Here is a 7,890-nt window from a genome sequence, read left to right as displayed (position 1 = left end):
AATGATAATTAGTAATAATAATAATAATAATAATGGGATTGGAGAGATGGTTTGCTGATTAAAGGTACTTGTTGCTCCTGCAGAGGAGTGTCAGTATCACTCTGGACTGGTGACTATCCTTGGACTCTAGATCCACCCCAGCCCCAGGTCTGTGTCTAGCTAGTCCTTGGCCTTGCCAGATCCTCTATTGCAGCCTCAGTTTTATCTACCAGTGCAATGGATGCTTGGCCCCTGTGGGTGTTGGCCATTGGCATTCTAACGTGATGGCACTGTGTGGGACCCTGTCATTCCCTGAGCCAGGTATCCTGGTGAGGGTCAGGGGTGGGGAAGAGGTTTAGCCACAGGACCCAGGCAGGATTTGGGGGGTGGGAGAAGGAAATGGGTCCTGGGAGGGGGGACATTCTGGAGAAGCAGCTGAGCAGACCTTGGAAATTCTTTTTTTTTTTTTTTTAAAGATTTCTTTTTATTTTTTTCTGTGTGTGGGTGTTTTGTTTGCATGTAGATCTTTGCACCACGCATGTTCAGTACCTGACAAGACCAGAAGAGGGTGTCAGAGCTCCTGGGCCTGGGGTTACAGGTAGTAAGTGGTGAGAGCCCATGCATGTGCTAAGAATCAAACTCAGGTCCTCTGGAAGAGCAGCTCTTAATGGCTGAGCCAACTCCCCAGCCTTCTGGCACATTCTAAAGACGGACCAGCCCACCCCTAGCCCTGATGATGATATTGGAGGCACTAAGTTCCTAGGAGCCAGACTGGGCTGGCCGCCCTGGTTTATATAGCCTTACTGTAGTACGGCCTTCAGCACTTGGAGGGCCTCAGAGAAATTGTCCATCATTCTGAAAGCCTGCTGCTGCAGGATCAGGCCAAGGCTAGTGGGTGCCTGTCTGTCTTGTGCTGCTGCTGCTGCTGGGTCAGGAGATAATGGGAAGAACGAACACACTGAGCCCTTCCCTTCACTGTCACCATTGGGAGCTAAAAAGACATGCGCCTCGGCCTCCCGTCCATCCCCCAACACTGCAGCCGGACGCACCAGAGGGCTGATCCCAGGTTGGGTGAGCATTTTTTTTCCTCTCAACATTGTCCCCATCTTTGTGCATTTCCTGCAGGCCCTAGCCACTCCCGACCTGAACTGCACACTCCAGAGACATAGGTGGCAGTGACCTCCTCCTGTGTGTGGGGTGTCATAACCAGACCTCCCAGTGATGGTACCCCAACCCTACGGGTGCCCATCATGTGGGTGTCCGAGGTCCTGTGGGCCATTGTGGCTCTAATTGTCAGTGACCCTGTAGGTTCCCAATTCTGTGAGTTCTTGGTGAGTTCTTGTGGGTGTCTGTATCCCTTTGTGGGTGTCTATATCCCTGTGTATTCTTGAGACCCTGTGGGTGTCTGGCCCTGTGTGGGAGGATGATGGTGACCATGTGTCTGGTTCTGGGTGGATGGATGATGGCCCTGTAGTGTCCAAAGCCCTGACCAAACTGTCATATGTCCTCATAGCCACCAGGGGGCAGAAGAGGGTGCAGGCCCACCATCCAAGAGGACCTGTCTTCCCTTGTAGAGCCAGAGCTTTTGTGTAGGCAAGAGAGGTGGGAGCTACTGAGCAAGGGAGGCTGAACAAGGTCACTCCAGGCCAGCAGAGAAATCTTGGCTTGGATCCTGCCTCTGCTGCTACCTCCCACATGACTTCACCAGCCCGGCCCTCATCTGAACATGCAGCAAGCACTGGGCCCACTTCAGGCATCGCCTCCAACGCGGAAATTAACTTCCTGCCCAGAGAGGCTGCGCCCACACAGCTGCAGGTCTGGGCCGCCAGACCTGGGGCGCTCTGGAGTCCAGTTGAGGCCTCTCCTGCCCTCCTCCTGTCTGCAGATGGGGAAATTGAGACCCAGCCAGGGAAGGGGGTGAGGGGTGGGGGGCTTGGATAACATTGCACAATAAATTCAAATCGGGGCAGGGCCAGCTGGGCCTGCAGATACTAGGCCTGAGTGCTTCACAGAGTCATCTTCCAGCCCGTGTCCCAAATCCCACCAGGCACTGGAGTTCTGCTGCTATTGAGTCCTGACGTTCTTCCTGTGTCAGCCTCAGGTGCCGGGCACTGTGGCCACCAGCCTCAGAAGTGAGAAGTTTCATATTGTTTTCCAAGTCTGAGGTGTGGGTGCTTCTGGACTATGTGGGGACTGGGGACCTCATCACCAGTGCAGGGCCTGGCAGGCACAGGGCAGGAGTGAGGAATCAAGCCTCTTCAGTACTTTCCTGGCATACTGCAGCTTCTCTCTGTAGCTTTCTCTGCAGCTTCTCTCTCCCCCAGGATATTGAGCGGATAGTGGATAACCCAGCAGTCATCCTCTGGGCCAGCATCCACGCAGCTCCTTAACAGAAGGTTAACAGTCAGAGAGACTCCTCAGACCCAAGAGGGTGAACCAGGAGGCTTTCCTTGTCCCTCAGAGTGTCAAACAGGAGTAGCTGTGGATTCTTTCTGGGGCTCTGAGTGTAGCCGGCCACTCCCCCTCCCCAGGCCTCAGTTTCCCCTCAGTTGAGGCTACAGGCTCAGCCCAGGACTGGGATAGTCTCAGCTCAAGGCTGGGTGACGAATGAAGGTCTAGAGTCTAGGGCCTGGTCTTCCTTTCAGCCACCAAAAAGGGCTCATTTTGTGCCTTGGGCAAGTCGCCCAGGCAAGGAAGCCACTGGCGGCCATTCTCCAGGACCTCCTCCCATCTGCAAGAAGCATTACCTCATCGGGAAGCCATTCTGGAAAAGAGCTGCAAGAGTTCCATGAGTGGGGATGAAGAGGGCTTTCCAAGAGCCTCCTGGCCACCCAGGAGCCCAGCCAGGGCAGACAGCACATCCCGGTGCCTGTCCAGTGACTGCTACAGGGAGGTGACAAGACTGAATTGGACTGAGCAGACAGGAGGAACGGTCCTGCCTGAAGCCAGCAGCTTCAGGGTGGGCAAAGCAAATATTTCAAGAGCTGAAACAAAATGGCCAGACATGAGAGAGGCCAGAGAAATGAAGGGCAGAGTTGCCAAGCCCTGACTCTCTCCAGCCCATGTCCCCTCCTGCAAAATACAGAAGTATTAGGCACACTGAGATGTACCCTGCTGTCAAATGACACACGTTCAGAAGCATTGGGCTTCTCGATGACATGATCGGCCACATGATCAGGGAACTGTAAGGACAGCTTGGGGTGGGGGGATGCACTAAAGGTGACCAGGAGAGATCCCTAGCCGTTGACCCAGTGACAGTACTAGAGAGCACTCTTGGAGCCTTGGTTTTCTCATCTGGTAATGGAGCAATTAAACTTCCTGTCCAAAAGACGTCTGAGAACACAGGCACTGACAAACTGGTGCTTTTGGGGCCACAACGGTGGGTCCTCCCCTGCCTGGGCCAGGGGACTCCTCCTAAGATGAGCACACACTTCTCACCTTGCCCCAGAGGGAGTGAAACTCTGTCCTCCAACTTCACCCAACCAACCACAGAATTTCCCAGGCTCACTACCTTTTCCCAGATCCTACCTGGAGAATATCCATGCACCCTGAAAATAAATATAGAAGAAACTGGCCCTGTCCGGATTACACTGAGACCCATTGAGGGAGCCTGTGGACACAGGTCCAAGGTCAGGCCCATCACATGCGGAGCTGTTCTGGTCACTTATTAGAGAAAAACCTAGGACACCCCAGCAGGCAGGAAGTGTTGTTGGGGACAAGAATTAGATGTTTTGTGCCTGGGGCTTCAGACTGATCTTATTGAATGATTGGAGATTCCAAAAGGACAGGAGAAAACCAGAGACTGGGGCAGAAGGCTTTTTGTTTGTTTGTTTGTTTGTTTGTTTCATTGATTAATTTTTGTCTGCATCTATATCTGTGCATCATGCATGTGCAGTGTCCATAGCGACCAGAAGAGGGCACCAGATCCCCTAGAACTGAGGCAAAGGCAATTGTGAGCTAGCACATAGGGGCTGAGAATTAAACCTGGGTCCTCTGGAACAACAACTAGTACTCGTGACTGCCGCTCCATCTCTCCAACCCATGGTCCAGCAGTTTTAATACAGCTGTGGAGCTCTTGAGGGAGCCCACAGCCTTCCTCCTGTGCACAGAAAGTCCTGTCAGAGCAGGGCAGAGGTCCTAGGTAAAGGGCTTCCCTGCAGGCAGCAAGCAGTCAACCGCCTGGGTGCTAAGGATGGCCAAGCTGACCCCAGGATCTGTGTGACCCCAGGGCCCCTGAAATCCTTGGCTGTCTCTGCACCCAGCCTAGCTAGTGAGGGGGCGGGACAGGGGCAGCTGGTACAGGGCCAGTACAGCAGGAGGTCTGAAGAGACTGAGAAAGCAACTGGGCAGAGAGCGGGGCTGGGCAAGACAGGTGGCCTGTGCTGTTTCCATGGCTCCCGGGCCTCTGCCTGCCCAGCTCAGCCTGGGAAAAACAAGCTGGGCACAGAGCAAACAGTGCCTGTGGCCACTAGGACAAAGGCAGGGCTGTTTAGGTGCTCGCGGCAGCCAAAGGGCCTCCTTGGCGGAACATCAGTTTAGACTAGGCCAGTCAGGGCTGAGCTGCCACACCCTGCAGTGTCCGGGCTCTTAACCTCTGGGGTGCAAGCTGGTACTGTGGCTGGAGGCTGGAGGAGGGGGGAAGGAAGGGGGTCGGCAGCACCCTAGATATGCACTCTGGCATCACTGTCTCTCATCTGGGTTTTCAGGGCAGTAAGAACAGCAGGATGCCCGTCTAAGTCCCTGGGCAAGCAGCCCCACAGCAACCCAAGAGTCCCTCCAGCACCCCCAGGGGCGTCGCAGAGAGTGTGGGAAATGCACTTTTCGCTGCCACTGGGACAGATGCAGCTTTGGCCACAAGCCAACTGAGCTGGAAGTGCCAGCCAGAGTGCTAGAGAACAGGCCTGACCCTGAGCTGGAAGGAAGCACCCTTTGCCAAGACAGCACTCCCAACATCCTGTAGTACTGTACCCCGGCTGCCCTCAGATAGACATTCTGCACTGGCTAGAGCGCCATTCTTCTGACGGCTTGAATCCCCTCCCACGAGAGAGCCTAGCTTATATGTGGACACCTGTGCTTCGGGGGCCAGCTTGTAGGAAGACGGGGACAAGTAGGGACTCATTCACAGAAGGGTCTCAGCAGCAGGCTGGTTTATGAATAACCAAGGTCTTCCTGGGATACAGAGAGGCTGACCCTATGTCATCTCATCTCAGCAGGGAACATGTAGCCAGATGACACTCAGGCCAGTTGAGTGTGGAAGATATACAAAGGGTTAGGGGCTAGACTGGGCCCTTTTAAAAAGGGGTCTATATTTGAGGAGCTAAGAAAGGGAACCAGAGCAAGGGGGGCATCAGACAGCAGCCCTCGGAGTTCACAGGCCCCACAGAAGACCCTGGCTTGTGCCCACACAGGCTCCAAGATTCAAGAACTTCTGGCACCTTCCGCACTCGAGGCTAGACTACCTTCTAGCAGGATGGCTGCAGCTGCCGCTAGTGCTCTTATAACCCCATACCTAGTGTGACCGAGAAAGCCAACGCTTAATGATTTCCTGCGTGGAGATATGGCCTGCGATTGGAACCAGGGCCAGGAGCAGAAGGATGGATGCTAGGGCAGACACTGTAGAACGAATCTTCCATGATGGCCCAGAGTTGTCCTCAGCCTGCCAGAGTGAACCCTAGTCACATCAGTCACTGGGCAGGTCTGATGCAGGGACCATAGCCTGGTGCCTAGGCCAGCTTCTGCAGCCAGAGGTCCACCCGGCAGTGTCCAGTCAGGACAAGGGTTGGGAGGCTCATGGTCTTCTGCTGGGACTCTTCTCTCTGCCTGATGCCCTCGCACTTACTCAGACCCGAATGCAAAGGGCCACACCTCCATCCCTTTCATCCTGGCTTCCCGTTTTCATATCCTCACCCTGGCCTTGAGTCTCTGTGGTCACCTCGGTTCCTTCCACTCGCGCCCCTCTCTGCATCCTCTGCATTACCGATAAGCCCTTGACCACATGTCCCTTCTGATCCATCTCACACCCCGGCCTCCTCAGTAGCCCTCCATACAGCCTCACCACATTCAGTCCAGCTCTCTCAAGGCTCCTCCCATATCAACCCAAGGTTCCACCCACCCCAAGGGATTCCCCCCCATCTCAGGGGCACGCCTAGCCCTAGGTTCCGCGCCGCGGGCAGTTCAGTCCAGGGCTTCAACCATTTTAGGACTCTGCTTACCTTGCTCGGGGGGTCCCCCTCTGCCCAGTTCAGACCCAAGTTCTGCCCAGCTCAAGGCTCCGCCCAGTCACGACCCTGCACACCCCAAAGCCCCGCCCAGCTGTCCCAGGGTACCGCCCAGGTCAGTCTAGGGTTTCCCCAGTTTGGGACTCACCTTTCCACCTGCCCTGTTGCTTTGGCCGCTAGATTTGTCACCTTGATTTCGCTGTTCCGGGGCAGAGGACAGGCGGGGTGCAGGGAATGCGTGCTCATTCCAGCGCACGTGGAATAAGCGTGCGGACGCAGGAATGAATGAGCACGTGGGTGACAACGGTGACAGTGTTGAGGGCATGGCGAAGGAACTCAGCATAGGCCTTTCTATAGCCTGCCCACAAGGGATTAACCCTGCACTCTGAGGCCCTGGGACCAGTTAATGCCTTCGAGTTCTAGCAGTTCCAACAAAAGGAACCCCGGGCGGACCCGGGCAGGTAGCACCCTGCGGGACTCTGCCTGTCTCTAGGAGGGTGCGCCTGAGTCAGCCCTCGCATGCTGCTGCCCCCGCTGAGACCAGCAGCCCCTGCGCCCGCTGATCCGTGTTGGAACTTGTATGGGGAACTCAGGTGTCCTTCCAGCCGCCTTCCCACGGCTGCCACGGCCCATCAGATTGTCACGCAGATGAGTCACTAGGGGTGGGGGTGGGGTGGGGGCTGTCCCTTGGCCTCGGGCAAGTCGCTGCAGTGGCCTGCCGGCTTCTCTGTGGCGTCTCCTGCTATTGCCACAAGCTTCCTAGGACCTGAGCCCACGCCCTCCGCTGCGCGTTCCCACCTGTTCTCAAGACCTACCGATTCTTTTCTCTCCACCTTCCTTCCCCACATCCGCCCTCCCCTCCAGCTGTCCGAAGCCCAAGGCTCCACAGTAAGGGGCGCACGCCTAATGACCCGCCCCAATCCAGACCTAGCCACTTCCCCATCCTGCCACCACCAAACAGCCCAGGACCCGTCTAAACTGACCAGCCTAACAAGCATTTCAAACCTTTTGGGATTGTTGCTGCTCTCCACATGATGGCTCCAGTCAAGGACAGCAGCGAGCTCTAACCTGATGAAGCCAGCCTCCCGTTTTTCTGTCCGTGTGCCCCTGCTTCTGTACTCAACCCCAGACTTCAAGAACCATGTCGTCCTTTGGAGAGGATTGTAATGTTTAGCTCTGTACAGTCGGAGCCTCAAGTCTCCTGTAATGTGGGGAGAGGACACGGAGAGTCACAGGCGGGAGGCCTGAGCTGCCAGAACCCTGGTATTGTGAATTACCAAGAGCACCACGCTGGCTCCATCTGACCCGGGCCCACCCAGCCTCCAGCATCCTGAGGTTGCAGCAACACATCTGGAACTGAGAGTATGCTCCCCCCCCCCCCGCCACCCCCCCTCCGCAACGCTACCCCAGAGTCCCACTCCCTGTCACTAGGGCTTCTTGGAGTTGAGCTGAGTGACAGATTACTCTGAACTAAGGATTACTTGGTGACTGTTGGGGTTTGACTCACTACGTGGCACTTGGAAACTGAATTATGGGCATAAAGGAAGGAGTAGATAATAGCATCCTGGTACACCATTTCCAGATACTCATCATCTATACCACCACACCCATCCCCCACCACACTACACCCACCCACCACACCCATCCCCCCTACCACACCCATTTCCCCACCATATCATATCATACCCATCAC

At 55.5% G+C, this 7,890-nt stretch overlaps 1 pseudogene; it reads right to left on the bottom strand.

Annotated features, from left to right (window-relative positions):
* Positions 1-1,728: 1,728 nt before the first annotated feature.
* On the bottom strand, positions 1,729-6,522 carry LOC147000721 (uncharacterized; annotated as a pseudogene).
* Positions 6,523-7,890: the final 1,368 nt, after the last annotated feature.

This window comes from Mus caroli, unplaced genomic scaffold (assembly GCF_978045245.1).
Source record: "Mus caroli unplaced genomic scaffold, Mus_caroli_1 scaffold_16, whole genome shotgun sequence".
NCBI classification, from domain to species: Eukaryota; Metazoa; Chordata; class Mammalia; order Rodentia; family Muridae; genus Mus; species Mus caroli.
This window is presented reverse-complemented; position numbering and strand designations above follow the sequence as displayed.